Genomic DNA, 18,388 nt, shown 5'->3' with positions numbered 1-18,388 from the left:
TGTTTTGGTTTTACTCACTTTGCTCATTTTTGGCAAAAAACATGGAAAGCTAGAGTAATTTTGCTAAAGAAAGAGATGGCTAATGCTGGCGTATGTATATGCATGTATGTATAAGTGGACCAAGGAGTCTTCAGTGTCCCTTGCACTCCACATTTTCCTTCATTAACAAAACAACACCTAAAATTTTCTGGTAAGTCTGGGTTTATGGATGTGTCACAGGTTGATAAATTTGGCAAATAGCATCACATAAAATTTTTACAGGTCAAGAATCAGATTATTATAAAAAAATTGAAAAACTCAGGTTTTCCTAGCTCAGGAATCTGCTGGTGCTGAGACACCTTTGCTTCCCTATCCATTTAATTATTTCTTCTTAAATCTCAATTTCATGCCCAGAGATTGAGGACAGAAGCCTAGTTCCATAGCCAAAATAATTATCTTCCAGGTACTATAAATTTCACTGATGCCTCCTAGTGCTATAGGCTTGTCATGATACTTTCAGAGAAATTCTTAAGGTCCCTTAAATCTCTTATCTCACTTTGCTTATAACATATTCTCAAGATTCTTGGAATTTAGGATTATTTGATTTCTTAGCTAATTACTATATAATATATTCCTAGGACAAAATTAAATGTTGGAAGTTGTAAGAAAAGCACACCCAACCTTGGTTAAATCTAATTCTTCCCTACTCCATGCCTGCACCCAAGCAGCTGAACATGACTGGAGAAAGACACAGTCATGCTGACTGTTCTTGCTTTAAATTTATGGCTACTAACCTCAAGTGATCCTTTAGTGCTGCTCGGCCATCCTTCCCCATTTCCCTCATCTGTTCCTAATCCTGGATGACTATTTCACATCTCCTCTCTCCTCCACCATCCCCTCAACCCCAGTCATCAGTTACCAGCTGACTTCCTTGCTTCTGTTAAAATTATTTCCACTAAATAATAACTAAATTATTCTCTAAGAAGAGAATTTCTACACACTCCACCATCGGCGTGCATCTGTGACCACACTCACTGCCTTCTCTCTGTTACTATTGGTGAACAGTCTGTACTCCTGAGGAAGCCCCTCCCCCCAGCTGTGTACAAGATCCCATTCTCTCTCACTGTCTTAGTCTGTTTTGCATTGCTGTAAGGGAATACCTGAGGCTGGATAATTTCTAAAGAAAATAGGTTTTTTTGGGTCATGATTCTTCAGGCTATACAAGAAACATGACACCAGCATCTGCATCTGGTGAGGGCCTCAAGCTGCTTCCACTCATGGTGGAAGGCAGAGGGGAGCCTGTGTGTTCAGATCATATGGTGAGAGAGAAGAGAGAGAAGAGGGGTAGATGCCAGGCTCTTTTTAACAAGCAGCTCTCAAGGGAACTAAGAATGAGAACTCACTCACTTCCCAGGAGAATAGCAACAAGCCATTCGTGAGGAATCTGCCCCCAGAATCCAAATATCTCCCAATCAGGCCCCACCTCTGACATTGGGAATCATATTTCAATATGAGACTTGGTGGGACCAGACATACCATATCCAAACCATGGAACTTACTAAGGATAACATTTCCATAATTTTCCTTTTTTCCACATCATCAATTTTTCCCTCTTGACTGAAACAATTGTATGTTGATGGGTTCAATCCCATCAACATACAACCATACTGCAGCATTTCCCATCTTAAACACACACACACAGACACACACGCCCCACAGCCTCCCTTTTGACCCCCCTCCAGATACTGCTCTATTTCTTTACAACAAAATAGTTTAAAGAGTTGTCTATGCAGGCTGTCTCTAATTTTTTTCTCTTTTGAATCACTACCCATCCTGAACCACACCTCCAAAACTGCTCCTGTCAAGGTCACCAGTGTCCTCCAAGTTCCTAAATCCAAGGGCCAATCTTCAATCTTCACCTTACTTGACCCTTCTGCAGCACTTGACATGGTTGATCTCGTCCTCCTGCTTGGAGCGCTCTTCACTTGGAATGCCAAGACTTCACTCTCTCGTTTTCACTGGTCCCTCCTCAGTCTCCTTTGTTGCTTCCATCTCATCTTCTTGACCTCTAAATGCTGGAGTACTCTCTGACTTCACTCACTCTAAGGGCAATGTCAGACAGTCTCATGATTGGGTGCCCTACCCATATCCCCTCAAGACTCACCTCTACATACAGAAGGCTACATGGTAGGAATGCTTCTGATTCTCTGCCTAGGTGCCTTTTATTGGCCCAGAGACCACTGCACTTTCCTGTGGATAAGCTGGAAATGCTGAAGGGTTAGTACCCCCAGAGCAGCCCTCAGCCAAAGATGGTGGCAGTTTGGTGGATAATTACCTATGTTTCTGGTCCCTGAGTTAGGATAACTTTGGCCTATTCTACACTCTATCCTAGAGTCCCACAATGGGACTGAACTTCTGTCACCTGCATGAGTAACGTACTTCATAATGTACGTTTTATTGACTTCCTTCCTTTTCCTGCCTTACTTCTTCACTGTGTACCAGTATTTCTGGGACTCTCCTCCCAAATAAAGTATTTACACTCAAATTCTTGTCAGGGTCTGCCTCTAGGGGAATCTAAGCTAAAACAAATAATATTTATATGCCAATGACTCCCATGTTTATATCTTCCAAATTCCAGAATCATATATTGCTTACTAAGGTGCCAGAAATGCCTCTAAATGCTTTACAAATGTTAAGCTATTCAATCCTTAGTCCTGCTATGTGGGTTTTGTTATTATTGCCATTTCTGGTGAAGAACCCGAGGCACAGATTGGTGAGGCAAATTTGTGACATTGACACAGCCAGTGGGTGAAGGAGTCAAGATTCAAGCCTGTGTTTCACACTCTGAATGACAGTGCTACACTGCCTCTGTGAAAAAAAGAGGTATATTTTAGAAAATGGGTTTTTTTGTGAGTGAGGGGGATGGAGAAGGGCAGTACATCTCAGATGTTGGTACAGTAGTCACAAAGAGTAAGTCATTCCATGGTAAATTTATTTTCACTTTTGATAGAGCTTCAGGACTAGAAGAAGGAATGAATGAATGCAGCACAAATTGTGCATGTGAACTTGAACATGGTATTTGGCAAAGTCCCTCATGATTTGTTTTACAAAATGTGTCATAATGTGGACAGGATTTTAGATCAATTATATGAATTCATATCCAATTGAATGACTATACCCAAATAGTGCTGCTTAATGAATTTCCTTTCAGCCTGTTAAGAGGCTTCTGCTGGCAGGTCACAGGGCTTTGTGTTGCCTCTTGTCCTGTTTAAACATTTTAGCAATGTCTTCAATAAAGGACATCATTGGAAAATGAATCTAGTTTTCAAAAGATGGATATGGGGAGTGGCAACAGAGCAGGATGGTTTATGTGCTAAAGGCTAGAATGGAGAAAATGAATCTAACAAGATGGAATTTAATGGGCATGAGAAGTCCTTTACTCAGGTCTAGAAAAGCAAACAACTATCCAAGATCTGGGTGGGGGAGAGAAGGCTTAACAAACATCACATGGGTGAAGAAAGGCTCGGAGGTTTCCTTTGGCCAGAAGCTAAATGTGAGTCAACACCAAGTTGTGGCTGCTAAACCAAACTAAACCAAGCAAAACAAAACCCTAAAGAAATATTAATACTTAGCCTGGAAAAACATAATTGTAGTATCTAAGCTGAGGTGAAGAAACCCTCTGTTTCTCCTTCATTAGTTAGCCCATAACTGGAGAATTGAGTGCTTTTTGAGGTATTGCATCATACAGAGACAGAAGCAAACCGTAAGTGTCCAGAAGAAGGGGACAGAAAGGGGGAAGGATGAAACAATCTCATATGAAGAATGTCTGCAGGAATGGGGAAAGAAATTGGTGGGAGGACATGTCTTCATTTATCAGCATGGGGGGATGGTCAAAGAGGGAATTTATAGGACAGAAATTGCTTATTCTGTAGGAAAAGGACAGGAAAGGAACTTAATATTCAGTGTCTACTGTGTGCCAGGAAGTGATAACCATTCTACATGTGTTGTTACATGGCACCCTTACACAACTCTCTGAGACAGTTATTAATGTATTTCTAACACCTTTGCAGCATTCTAATTACTGTCTTCCTTTTGATGATCAAAAAAGGGAAAAGCATTTGCTTTCTGATGTAAACATGGTGTTTTGATCCTGGACTTCAGTACTCAACTTTAAGTGATCAACTTCAGAGAAGGACCTTTTGCACCCAGAGTCTGACACAGAGGTACTTTCTGTATTCAGATCAGTATCAGACTGGGGTGGGGTGGTGGGTGGACTTCAAGGAAAGAGGGACTTATTGGAGGCACCCAGATTCAGAGGTGGTACCTGAGTAATGGGCACCTGCCTGCTTCCACCTCAGCTATTGCTCACTAGTAGACCAAACAAGAACGTTAGGCTCTCCCTGTTCCCTAAGTCCCTCCCATCAGAACAGTGCTGCAATAAAGTGTGTGGGTATCTTTTTGATACAATGATTTATATTCTTTGGATAGATAGTAGTGGGATTGCTGGATTGAATGGTAGATCTATTTTTAGTTCTTTGAGAAATCTCCATACTGTTTTCCATAGAGGTCGTAATAATTTACATGCCCACCAATCGTGTATACGCATTCTCTTTTCTCCACATCCACACCAGCTTCTATTGTTTTTTGACTTTTATATAATGGCCATTCTGACTGGAGTAAGTGGTATCTCACTGTGGTTTTAATTTGCATTTCTCTGATGATTAGTCATGTTGAATATTTTTTCATATGTTTCTTGGCCAATTTGTATGTCTTCTTTTGAAAAATGTCTGTTCATGTAATTTACAAGATGGATTGAAGACTATAAAAATTCTAGAAGAAAACCTAGGAAAAACTCTTCTGGACATTAGCCTAAGCAAAGAATTTATGACTCAGGCTTTGTTTTCCATTATATCCCTACATGTGTTCTTTATTTCATCTAAATTAGATTTCTCATTCCTAGTATCATACTACCATGCCTTTTCCTGTTGTTCTCTCTACTTGAAAGGGCTTGTTTCTCTGTGTCTTTCAAAGTCATACTCAGCATGTCAAGTTCCTTTAATGTATCATCTCCTTTACAAAAACTTTGACCAGCAACCCCACACCCATGGATGAGATATCTATTTTCCTGCTTTGAGCTCCATAACACATTGCTAAAACTTTTGTATGGAACTTACTTCCCAGTCTTTAAAAACAGTTCACATAATATGGTATGCAAGTTTAACATATTTTGTTTTCTGTGCTTATAAAGACAGAACATCTGGTGGTTTCACACTGCATGATGGCTTATTTTAACCCATTTCCTAAATGGTAAAAAACAAGTCAAAGAACTAGGAGGCAGCAACACTGTTTTTCACTACAACACTTGTGCAACTGGTTATTTCAAGTATCTATAATTGGTGGTGTATACAGTGACGAAACAGCCTATTTTTCTTCCACCACTGCCTTCAAAAATATTTTTGGCTCTCTTCCCTGTTCCTTGGAGGTATCACAGGCAGATCTAATGGCCTTTAAATCACTTTTCATTCACTTATGGGTACTAAAAGAATCTGATTTTTCATGTATTAAAAAGTACTATATGGCTAAAACTTCAAACTGTAATACATTTCAAAGTGTTTCCCTTCCCTTAGTTCAGAACTGAATTTTGGTTGGAGGACTTAACAGTGGGAAGAAGAAGCTGGCCTATACTTTGATTCTCCTTGCTCTTTGCTTTCTCATCTCCCAGCTTGTCCTGGCAAGGACACCTAGAGACACTCCTAATAAATCTCCTTGAAGCTTGGAAAAAGTGATGCCTGAAGTAAATGGGGTAGAGATTCTGGAAATTCCTTGGTAGAGGAAGGAGTCAAAAGGCTCAGAGAGGTAGGCATGTTAGAATTGACTTATTGTGCACTACCAGAGAACAGCTAGATGATTATGTTTCCCAGGAAGACCCAGAGGATGCTTTCTTCACAATAAGCAATAAGGAATAAAGCCAGGGTTAATAATAGGAGATACCATGGGACACTGGGCTCCCTGGTGTCAGTAGGGATGATAGGATCTAGAATGGCCAGTTGACAGCATAAAACTGTCAGACGGAAGATAGGATTGGTGGAATTAGTTGGCTATATTAATTGCCACAATGACTGTATAGAAAGACAAGTGTGTGCAATTATCCTCATGGGTGACAAAGCTAGAGTGACAACCAAGGATTATTGACCCTCAGGAATCTGTGGCAAAGACTAATAAACTATGGTATTCTAGGAGCAAGATATGTGGGCAGGCAACGAAGGTGTTGTTTGATTTATATATCCAGAAAAGATCTTGAGTTGGTCAGTACCACAATAGAAAATCATGGTCTCTTGTCCAGTTTTAAGAACTGAGGCAGTTTTCACACTTAGAACACATTGATTAAAGGGCCATGTCCCCTTGAGGAAGTTTCCTGCAATACCATAGCAAGTAGTTACAGTAGCTATTCACAATCCTTCCTCAAAGGAACCTACTGCCATTCATCAGAGTAATTATACACTAGGGAGAGTAAATATTTAACTCTTTTTAAGGCTATGGATAAGCTGACATGGATACCAACCACGTAACTCCAAGTAGCATCAGCCTCCTTGTTAGAATGATTATGTTTAGAGGCCAAGTAATAAACGGAATTTGAGCCTAAGTCAGAGAGCTGTGGAATACATAGCAAATGGAAGAACCATCACATTGTTTTGCTATGGTGTAAGTCTCTCTCTCTCTTTCTCTCTTTTTTTTTTAGAGATGGGGTCTTGTTGTGTTGCACAGGCTGGTATCGAAGTCCTGGCCTCCAGTGATCCTCCTACCTCCACCTCCCAGAGTGCTGGGATTATAAGCCTGAGCCACCATGTGCAGCAGAGTAAGTCTTTATGATGGGAAAGACTAAGTAGAAACCCTTAAAGTCCCTAAAAGAAACTCCCTGATCCTCATCCATGGGCAAAGATAATAAGTTGAAAGCAAGAAAGCATCCTGCAGTGATTCATGTCACCCTGAAACACTTAAAAGGATGCAGGAGTATTGCTCTCCATTGAAACTCATTCAATTCATCAGTTTGGTTCTTGCTTAAACTAGATAGTTGATGAACAGTGATAATGGTCCTTGGCCACCTGGACATTCTGGTCATTGATCCACTATTCTGATGATACCATGACAATTGGACCTGGTAGCAGAAAGTGGCTACAGCTCTAAATGCCTAAGTAAGGCATGTGCATGCACCTAAGCTGATGGGAGATAAACCCTGCAAAGATTCAGGGGCCTGATGCATCTGTAGGAGTTTTAGAAGCACAATGGTCTAGACCAGGGATTGCCACACTATGGCCCATAGGTCACATCAAGCCCACTGCCTGTTTTGGTATGGTCTGCAAGCTAACAATGGTTTTTACATTTTTAAATGGTTGAAAAAGCAGAAGAATAATATTTTATGACATGTGAAAATTATTTTAAATTACAGTTAGTATTATAAATGAAGTTTTATTGTAACACAACCACACTCATTCATTTACATTTTGTCTATGGCTGTGTTTGAGTTTCAACAGCAAAGCTGAAGAGTTGCAACAGAGACCATATGTGGAACTTTCATCACTTAGTAAGTCACCTCAACAGCATTTCAAGTGCCAAGTATATTTACTTTATTTTACCAGTGAATATCTTTCATGTCAAAGCAAGAAAAGTAGACGTTCAATGTTGCACTTTTAAGTCACTATGGCATGCTGTTTATCTTGTTATTGAATTAGATGGGAAAATGTGTTTATTATGCATCGATACTTTGACTATGCTAAAACACAGTACATGTCAACATTACCAGACTAAGCACTCATCACAATATGCTCAACTCACAGGAAAGCAAAAGGCAGAAAACTTAGGAAATTTAAACTGGAATATCTCATTATAGAAGAATTTCTTCACTAGAATTACAAATGTAAATGAGGCTGCAACCAAAGTTAATTTTTCAAGTGGCTCATTTGTTAGCAAGCAAGAAAAATTATTTACCAATAGTAAGTTAATTAAATTGTGTTTGGTTGTATCAGCTAAATAAATATGTACACAGAAAATAAACTTGTTTAAGACTATGAGCCTTTTGATAAGAAGAGTTGGTTGAAAATTTGAGGACATTGGAAGCAATATCAATAGTTAAAAAAACAAAGCTAATGGTTCTGAGTATCTTTCCTTGTCTTCTGATGAGTTGACAGATGCTACTGATACTGCTCTATCGTTTTTTACTTGAAATGTCAATGCTAAGTTTGAAGTAACTGAAGAATTAAGCTTTATGAATACTCTGTGTGGAACAACTACAAGTGAAGATAATATAATATTTTCAAAGAAGTCGAGAAAATCTTTAATTCAATACAACCTGAAGTGGAATCTGCTAAGATGTGCATGGTGGAACAGACAAAGGCTTAGTTGGACAAATTTATAAAGCTTATGGGGGAAAAAAGATGTTAAAACCTGTGATTATTCATTGTATTATTCATCAGCAGGTACTTTGCATAAAATATTTGAATCTATCATGTGTTATTGCACCAGTACTGTCAAAATGAACTTTATTCACTCTTGTGGACCTAACCATCTTCAATTTTCTGACTTTTTTTTTTTTTCATTTTTGTTGTTTTGTTCATTTTTTTCTCTTTGTATTTTTTAAATTGTTTTTTCAGTTTTCTGATTTTTTGTGAGAAATAGAAGCTGAATATCCTGAATTAACCTATCAAACAGTAGTTTGATGGCTTGCCAGTGGTAAAGCTTCATTGTGATTTTTTTGGTTTTAGCTCCAGGATGAAATTGAAATTTTTCTGAACAAGAGGAACTACTCTCATCAACTATTATTCAACACTGAATGACTTTTGAAATTTTTTTGCTAGATTTTGCTAATTTTTAGGTGTGCTGTGGTATTAAGAGTTTTTATCTTTTAGAACTATATATTGATCTATTTACACATGAAAAGATATTATGTTTGGGATTTTCTTAAAATAATCAGGGAAGAGAATGGAAAGTGAAAGAGTACAAATGAAATAATATTGGCCATAAAATGATACTAAAGCTGAGTGATATTTATATTACATTCAATATAGTATCCTCTCTACTTCTGTACATGTTTGACATTTTCTATAATAAAAGGTTGGGGCCAGGTGCAGTGGCTCACACCTGTAATTCTACTACTTTGGAAGGCCAAGGTAGAAGGCTTGCTTGAGGCCAGGAGTTTGAGAGCAGCCTTAGCAACACAGTGAGATCCCTTCCCCTACAAAAAGCACAAAACTTAGCTGGGCATGGTGGTCCTTGCCTGTTGTCTCAGCTACATGGGAGGCTAAAGCAAGAGGATCACTTGAGCTCAGGAGTTTGAGGTTGCAGTGAGCTATGATGACACCACTGTACTCTAGCTGGACAGCATAGTGAGACCCTGTGTCTAAATAAATGAATGGATGGATAGATAGATAGAGGAAAAAAATCAATATCTGTTATCATAGCTAACAAAGAAAGAAGTCACCTTATAGATAGATTGGCTTGAAAAGATATCCCAAGGCTTAGGAGATAACCAAAATAGTCATCAAAGGGGCAGCCAATTCTTCAGGTAGCTGAGAGCCTAGGGAGTCACCTCAAACTTGCCTCTAGAGCCAATGAGCCACATGTGATTTAAATCAGTGTCAGTAAGCGTCAAATAGATGATTTGGGATGAGCAGAAATAAAGAACTCGCTGCATAAGGAATGAAAAAAATCTCTAAAAATCCTCTGGCCTTTCCAGAGTGAAGAAGGAAATCCCTCTGGGTTGGCCAAAGACTGAGAACAGCGTGAACAAGAGCCAAGTTATCCAGGAAGCAGATATGCAGGTGTTAACTAAAAAAAAAAAAAAAATTAATTAGTGAGGTTTATCCTTTGGAAAAAGGAGAACTGTATTTCTCATAAAGGGTAGCAACCTGCTGGACAGCCATTCCAACAGGTTGGGAAGCAGAGCCTAGGCCAGGAGCCAGGCACACATGCTTCAAAGAAGAGACAAAAGACAACAGGATTTTATACTAAGCAGGTGGTCAAATATACATATTTAACAAACTATAGGATGAGTCATGAATTATTATGAAGGGAAATCATATACATGTAATTCTGCTTTATCTCTCTTATGCCCATCATGCCTGGGAACTCAGTTTTAAGGACCCCGTTGGCCAAGAGGGGTCTGTTCAGTTAGCAGAGGGCTTAGGATTTTATTTTTGGTTCACGCAGGAATTCCAAATTTTCTGGAGTAGTATGGGAAAGTAGAGTAACTAATCCTCTAAAATTTTTACAAACTCAAAAAGGAGGAAAGAGCAGGTAGGCTTTGGAGGGTACAGAAACTTGTCTGAGATCAAAGAAAGTCAAATTGCCAAAAGCAAGGGCTCTTATCCTTTCATGGGCCAAACAATCCTTTAAGAATTTAATTTTTTTTAATGAGAGAAAATAAAAGTTTTCACAACACAAAATTTTGCAATTGATTTCAGGGGAGGTTCAAAGCCTGAGGCCCAAGAACCCTAGATTAAGAACTCCCGGATGAATATCTTGCTTACAGAAAGTTCACATGGAGATAAATGACAGGGAAGATGAGAAAGGCATTGTTAAGTGTGCTGTGCTCCTTTCAGGCAAAGAGAACACAGCAACATCAAGGATGCTTTCCTGCCCTAGGGGCATTTACATGAAACTGTAAAGGACCAGGAATGGGGAGCTTTGCCTATTGGGGATATGCTGAGGCAGTCACTGAAAGGTTGAAAATAGCTGTTTGGCTTGGGAAAGTCCAGTATTTGAAGCTGTATCTTTTATAAAACTATAGATCAGGTAATTCATAGTTGTAGTCTCCACTCTGTTCCCTACAATCACCATTAATGATTTTTCAGCATTCAAGTCAACTAAACCAAAATTTTATAGACAATGTATTGGGAAGTGTGGGGGATAAAAAGTTACTGAAACATGGACCTGACCCAAGGACACTCATCTCTAAGTGGAAAATGTGAACATCCCTTGCAACAACCTGGTCCTGAACTCTTTGACCTTCAACTTCAATGTCCTTCTTCAGTCTTTTCCAGCTGCACACAACCATAGCCACTCCTTTGGTATTCTCCTCATTTAATACTCCTCCATTGTCAAGATCTCAAATTCTGAAATTCTTTTAGACCATAAACTCTTATTCTTCTGTCTTTCTTGTACCTAATATTTTTTCTCTTTACCCTCATCGTGAACTCTAGACCCCTTGAATGCTTATATCCAAGTCTTCCAACTCTGTCTGGGTTTCACTTGCCTCCTTCCTATCCTCGACACCAATGACATGTGAAATGACCAAGGACCATTAGATGGCAGCATAGTCTCAACTAAACTGCTCAGTAGGTTGAGGAAGTCGGGTAAGATTATTGTTATTTATGAGAGCCTCAAGTTTGAAGGAGCAGTACGATAGTGGAACTAAAGGATATAGAATACAGGCAGATCATTCAGCTGGGGACAAGAAGATCTTGACCCCATACAAGTGTAAACCAGAGAAGTGGCCAGTCCTAAGCAATAAGGGAGATGGCAGGGTACTTTCAGGTTCATTGTGTGTAACCACTTCATACCTATCCACGTAGGCAGTCTTCCGCCTGCTTTGAAACATTTCTTGCCCAATGACCCTGAAGGATTTTCTATTTAAGAGTCAGTTACTTAATGCCAACAAGCCTCCTGGAATCCTTTGCTCTTAACTGCCTTGCCAGTTCCCAGTGCTAGGTAAAGTTGACTTTCTTGTCTCTCTCCTTCCGGGCATGCAGGTGCTCCTGCAGAAAGTTATACAACACTGCACCTTGATTCAACTCCAAAGCATAATATGTAACTTCAGTGGTGACCTCAAGGCCGTTCAACTTTCCTTCATTTCATTCTTAGGTAACTCCTTGGGGCATTCCTCATAGAAGCAATTCTATGCCTTCCCCATTCCCTGAGATCCCTTACCACGTTTCGGCTCACCCAACCACAGCAGTTGACCTCACACCCTCCTCCTTATTTGGAGGGGTTGGACCATCCATCCTGGCCTATTCTGAAGCCCTCTCCTGCAGACTGAGCACAGGAGCTACAGAGTCCTATGTGCTATATTAATAGAGTTGGATAGAGAAGACATCAGAAATTCCACCCTCTTCAATGGAAAGGAACAAAAAATGGATATCTTATATATCTTCTTTGAATCAACTTACTCCTCAGAAAAATATGTTACAAATGTTAATACCTGGAGTGTTTCCTAAATCATCATCAGAAGCCTGGGGTTGTATCTTTTGCAAATCTTATCTGGAAAGACAGTGCTTTCAAACTATTCACTAAGTAATTAACAAACTAACATAAAATATACTCTAGTCCTTTAAGTTTCAATTGACTTTAGCCTATCCCAATGACTTGTGATTTGTTTATTAGGTCATTCATTTAATATATACTTTAGAGCCAAGACTCATAGCCACTACACATACTGCCACATACAGAAATGTAATAATGGAAGACTTTTATGGCAGATAATGAATATTGAAAAACAAGAATCATTCATCCAGAATTTGTCAGTATGTCCCTCCAGCCACCACTGCAGCCAAAGCTGCTGCCACCAGTGCCAGAGCCAGGGCCACAGCCTGAGCCTAAGCCGGCACAGCCACAGCTAGAGCTGCTGCCATGGCTGCCCAAAGGTCTTCTTCAACATGGAAGTTTCCTTCTGATGGCAAGACAGGGTTCTTAGATCTGCCTTCTTGTTCCCTGATCTTCTTGAAGGCTTCTGTCTTCTGCACTAGAATCTTACATTTAATTTCATCTGGATTGTTTTGATACAGAAGCCTAAAAGACTGTACATGAGAGATTTCATCTCATTGCCCAACATGATAACAAAATAAATCTAACTGGAGAATAGTACTGTAGCTCAATAATCCATGAAGGCGCCCTAGCTCCCAGACCTGAGAGAGTGCTGGGGCCAGGCAGTATTATAAAAATATACCATTTTTTTCTTCTTTATAGGCTCATAGTTATATTCAGGCCAGTTTGTAAAAGATGGTTGGATCAAATTGTTTTTTGACAATTTGGAAAAAAGTTGGAACTTGTTCACATGGCCAAACTTTAGTTGCCCCAATAGGTAATATAATGAAAACTATGGACCAAAATTTTGGGTAAGGCAGTTTTCATGGCAGTTTGAGTTTTTCTTTAAAAGGCCTTTTTAACCTTTGTTTTCCCTTCTGTTTCAAATGAGTTTTCAATGTTCACATTGTTGCTAGAACTGGGTGCTCCAATTGACCTTGAATTAATGATAACAAAGACACTGAGTTTTATCTCAATACCAGTAACCCAGCAGCTACAGTTCACAAGTACAGAGAGATAGAGAGCTTAACAAACTCTATATTTTAACTCTATAGTGGCAGGTTGACCATTTGAGCTCTGATATTTTATTGATGTAATTTGCCCATAAGTTTAAACATGTGCACAAGAACAGAACATAATATGTGGAGACCAGCTAGAGTCCTAGAAAACCTGGCATCTCTTTAAACTTTCTTACAGACAATACATTTATGTGCCACATATGAATATAGATAAATACTCAATACAAAGACAAATTTAAGGGTTTCAAACACAAGCCTGGGAACACCACATCAAACAAAACAAAACTCAAAACAGAGTACTTCCAAACAAATCTATATAGGGGGAGACTAGATAGAAGTTTTCAAGAATCTTATCTCAAACCAACTTGTACCAAAAATGACCTGTCCTATGTCCAAATGGCATAAAAGCCCAAATGGCAGAAACAGAGGACTCTCAGCATGCACACCAGTTTTGAAGAATGTAATCAAAAGGGATACATGCAGGAATTGAATTCTTATTTCCCAGTCACACACACAAACACATACACACCCAAATGGATTGCAGTTCCAACAAATAAGCCCCTAAGGAGTGCCAAATACAAACAGTCATAGGTCCTACTGTCCCAAATGGCTGAGGCTTCCAACCCAAATGGGAATTCCTCTGGAGCTCTCCAAATGGAGAGAGGAGGTTTTGGGTCCTTCTGGGAGTTAGCTACTCTCCCAGCAAAAGAGGCCCCAAGGCAGGATCATCGCAAGGGATTTGGAAATATTAGGAAATAAAGAGATAATATAGATGGAGAAATGATTGAGATGGAGACAAAGGGTAATTTAAATGATGGAGGAGTTAGGGAGTCCCCAGCATTCCCATGAGCTGTGAGGCCACAAGTGAAGTCCCACATCACTATTTATTGTTAAAACAAATAGCTGTCTTTTGTTAGAGAATTATCTATACAGCTCATTTTTTGAGGTTCCCAGGGGAACCTTACCTAATTCTGTCTACAAGAATAGGTGTTTAAAAATTTTTTCAAAGATAAGCATGTTAAGCCCTATGTTAGAAACAGACCTAGCTGAGCATACAAATTAAAGATAAAATGTATAAAATGAGAACTGAGTCTGTGTATTACTCTAATCTACTTCTTCTAAACAGAGAGACATGTAGTCAGGAGTGAAGCAGGAATAGCCTTGAAGTCTAGGATAGTTCCAGCTGCACGTTACCTGCAGGGCAGGCATTTTAATCAGCTTCTCCACCAAGGACCCAAACCAAGCTTTTGCCTTGCAAAAAAGCTCAAGGCGATGGTCAGCAGCAAAGAAGAAACGTTGCTTTGCAAACATCCTCTGACAATGCCTCCCTTGTTGGAAGCAGCTTCCATTCTGTGAAGTAACATGTCCACAGATTCCTTCAAGGCAAATCCTTGCAAAACTCCTGAAACTTTTCACATCTCTCAGCCTATTTCCCAACAGGGTCCTACTCTCCCAAATGGTTGAGCCTCTCAACCCAAACAGGAGTTCCAGAGAAATTCCCCAAATGGAGAGAAGAGTTTTCAAACAGCACTCACCCACCCAAACACAGATGCCAAATCCAAAGGTCAAAGGTCCATTCTTCCCTCACATGACAGTCAGGGATGCATTTGGGACTGGTAACAGCAAAGCTGGTGGGAGAAACCAAAACCAACCTCTGCCAGAAACTCAGCCAGGCAGCCACTAGGAAGGCTTTAAAGTCTCTCGTTATCTCATGGCTTCCAAGCCACAAGCAATGAATTCTGAATGAGCCCTCAAATTGTTAATGAATCCACAAAGGGGGTTCAATGTTGCTTGCAGCACAGAAAGCCAATTACTGAGACAACAAGGATTATCAAAGAAGAAGGGGTTTATTGCAGGAGATATGTCTACTGGGAGGAAGAAGGTATAGACTGCCTCAAATCTGCCTCCCTGATCAATAGATCAGGGGGTTTTTGGAGGTGAAATGAATAATGCATATGGGGAGTGAGTATCATTGCATGTTTGCAGTGGCATGCATAGCACATAAGTGCAGTGAGAAATCATGCTAGTGTATATAGCCCATGATCAAAAAATGGTGGATAAGTCCCTCCCAGGATGGGGATTTTAGTATTATAATGAGCTAGGGGTTAATATTGGGCATTCTTTCAGCTTGTGCACAGGCTCAGTGGGGTCCTTGGGTACAATCTATGGTGGGGTATCACTTTTCTTGTCTTCTCTGGACAAATAGGTGATGTAAGGTTTTGTAGTTATCTTGTGACCACAAGGAGGGTCTGCTGTTTCTGGGAAAGAAACTCAAAATGGAATGCATCAGTGCAACAGAAAGTTACAAAGTTCTGGCCAGCAAATCTTACTGGCCTGACATATGAAAAAATGCTCAACATCCCTAATCATCAGAGAAATGCAAATCAAAACCACAATGAGATATCACTTAACCCCAGTGAGAATGGCCTTTATCAAAAAGTCCCAAAACAACACATGTTGGCGTGGATGCGGAGAGACAGGAACACTCACACACTGCTGGTGGGACTGAAAACTAGTGCAACCCCTGTGGAAAGCATTATGGAGATACCTTAAACAGATTCAAATAGACCTACCATTCGATCCAGCAATCCCATTATTGGGCATCTACCCAAAAGAACATAAGTCATTCTCTGACAAAGACACCTGTACCTGAATGTTTATAGCAGCACAATTCACAATCGCAAAGATGTGGAAACAACCCAAATGCCCATCAATTCATGATTGGATTAGTAAATTATGGTATATGTATACCATGGAGTATTACTCAGCTATAAGAAATAACAGTGATATGACATCTTTTTGGTTCTGGAGAGAGTTGGAACCCATTATATTAAGTGAAGTATCCCAAGAATGGAAAAACAAGCATCACATGTACTCACCAGAAAATTGGTTTCCCTAATCATCACCTAAATTCACATCTGGGAATGATACCAATCGGATATCAGACTGAGGTGGGGGGTGGGAGGAGGGGATGGGTGTATGCCTACATGATGAGTGCATTGTGCACCGTCTGGGGAATGGTCATGCCTGAAGGTGCTGACTCGGGGGGGGGGGGGGGAGAGTGCAAGGAGGGGATGGGTATATACCTACATGATGAGTGCAATGCACACTGTCTGGGGAATGGACACACCTGGAGCTCTGACTTGGGGGGATAGGCGGTACATGGGCAACGTATGTAACCTGAACTTTTGTACCCCCCATAATAAGCTGAAATTAAAAAAAAAAAAAAAAGGAAACATAAGAGAACTACAAAAAAAACAACTATAAAAAATGTTTTCTTGCTTATGAAGCCAGTTGTAGTTATAAAAATCTTTACTTCTGTATTTCTAAACTGATCTGTCTATATTGAAAACCAAGAGTTCATACTAATTCTTACCCAATTCCACAAGGTTCATTCTAGTTTTGTAACTTTTTGTAATTGTAACCTTCTCTTACAGTGAGAAATCAGGCTCCATAGGTGGCTACATAATTTGCAGAACCCAGAGGAAAATGAAAATGCAGGGTGGTTATCCAAAAACCAGGAAAAACTGCTGTCAAAGGTACTAAAATATAAGGCTCTTTCCCTATTTTGCATGGTCTTTCAAATTGTAATAATGTTTTTTATTTGTTATTTAATGTCATTTTTAAGTAAAGAAAAATTAAATCTTTTAATTATTAGCATTAGTTATACTGTTTGTCTTTTTATTGTGCAGTACCAGTTTTAAATGCAAATACAAAAGCATTTAACGTATATACATATTTGCCAATTTTACACAAGTCATATTTTGGGGTTCATACATGCATATGTTATTCTTACCAGGACAATGGACACACTGTCCCAAACTAACTCAAATGTTGTCATGTACACAGTCTAACCAGCATGTTGTAATTTGGCTTACTGTTGTGTAAGGATGTGCTGAAAGGAAAAGAAACCATGGTTTGCCATATCTTTTCTTTCCTTCGATGTCATTTTCAACATATGTGATTGTGTAATACACAGAAGTAAAACAAGGGCTCATGTGATTAAGTCAGGCCCTCCCCAGGGATCTCCCAATCTTAAAGTCAACTGATTTGGAAAATTAATTATAGCTGTAAAATCTCTTTTACAATACAATCATGCCAGTGCTATCTTAACATATTCACAGGTTCCACCTACACTCAGAAAAGGGGATTATACAAGGGTGTGGGTCATTGGAGGGTATCTGAGAATCCTGTCTACCACACTCACCTTGGGATAGACGGTAGCTAGGGACCTAGAAAGCTAGCTATATGGCCTCCAGTGGGCCTGGCTATGAAGAGCAAAATGTCCCTAGGCCAGATGCATAAAGGCCCACTAAACCCTTCTAGTCATATCAAGCAATTTGGACTCTTCTACAGGGGCAGCAAATGTCAATTATGGGACTAAACTGCATGAGGCACAATTTCCATGTCAAAGTTCAGAGACTGCAAATGCAAAGTCATGGTGCTGGGGAAGCTGCCAATACTTGCAAACACACTGAAAATGCTTTGCCCTGGGTAAAATAATACAGAGTCCAGGGAGCCAAAAGAAAGAATATATACAGAAACAAACAGGCTATTGAGAAAAGCAGTGCTGAAATATGAAGTAGATAATGTCAAGAGATACTATTTTAGCTATTTTGGTAACAAGTGAAAACAAAGTTTTTATCAAAGATATCCATAAGTATAATCTCACAAATATTGAGCATAGTTGACTATGGGCAGGGTGATACGTCAGACACTATACTGGTGGAATAGTGTTCCCTAAAAGGCCATGTCCACTCAGAACCTCAAAATGTGACCTTATTTGAAGACAGGGTCTTTGCAGATACAGCTAGTTGAATTAAGATGAGGACATACTAGATTAGGGTGAGTCATAAATCCAATAACTGGTGTCCTTATAAGAAGGCCATGTGAAGGCAGAGGCAGAAATCAGAGTGAAACTATAAGACATGGAACTCCTCAGATGGAACCAAGAACTAGGAAGAGGCCAGGAAGAATTCCTTCCTAGAGCCTTCAGAGGGAATATGATTTTGGATTTCTGGCCTCCAGAACTGGGAAGAAATAAATTTCTTGTCTTTTAATTTGTGGTAATTGACAACAGCAGCCCTAGGAAAACT

General features: G+C 39.6%; 1 protein-coding gene across 4 annotated transcripts in view; it reads right to left on the bottom strand.

Annotated features, from left to right (window-relative positions):
- The window catches only part of LOC138377262 (aldo-keto reductase family 1 member B10-like), a 42,293-nt gene that overhangs the window by 5,006 nt on the left and 18,899 nt on the right, over positions 1-18,388 (bottom strand). The gene's annotated exons all lie outside the window — the stretch shown is intronic.

This window comes from Eulemur rufifrons, chromosome 29, assembly GCF_041146395.1.
Source record: "Eulemur rufifrons isolate Redbay chromosome 29, OSU_ERuf_1, whole genome shotgun sequence".
NCBI classification, from domain to species: Eukaryota; Metazoa; Chordata; class Mammalia; order Primates; family Lemuridae; genus Eulemur; species Eulemur rufifrons.
Note: the sequence above shows the minus strand (reverse complement) of the source record. Positions and strands in the feature narration are given on the sequence as shown.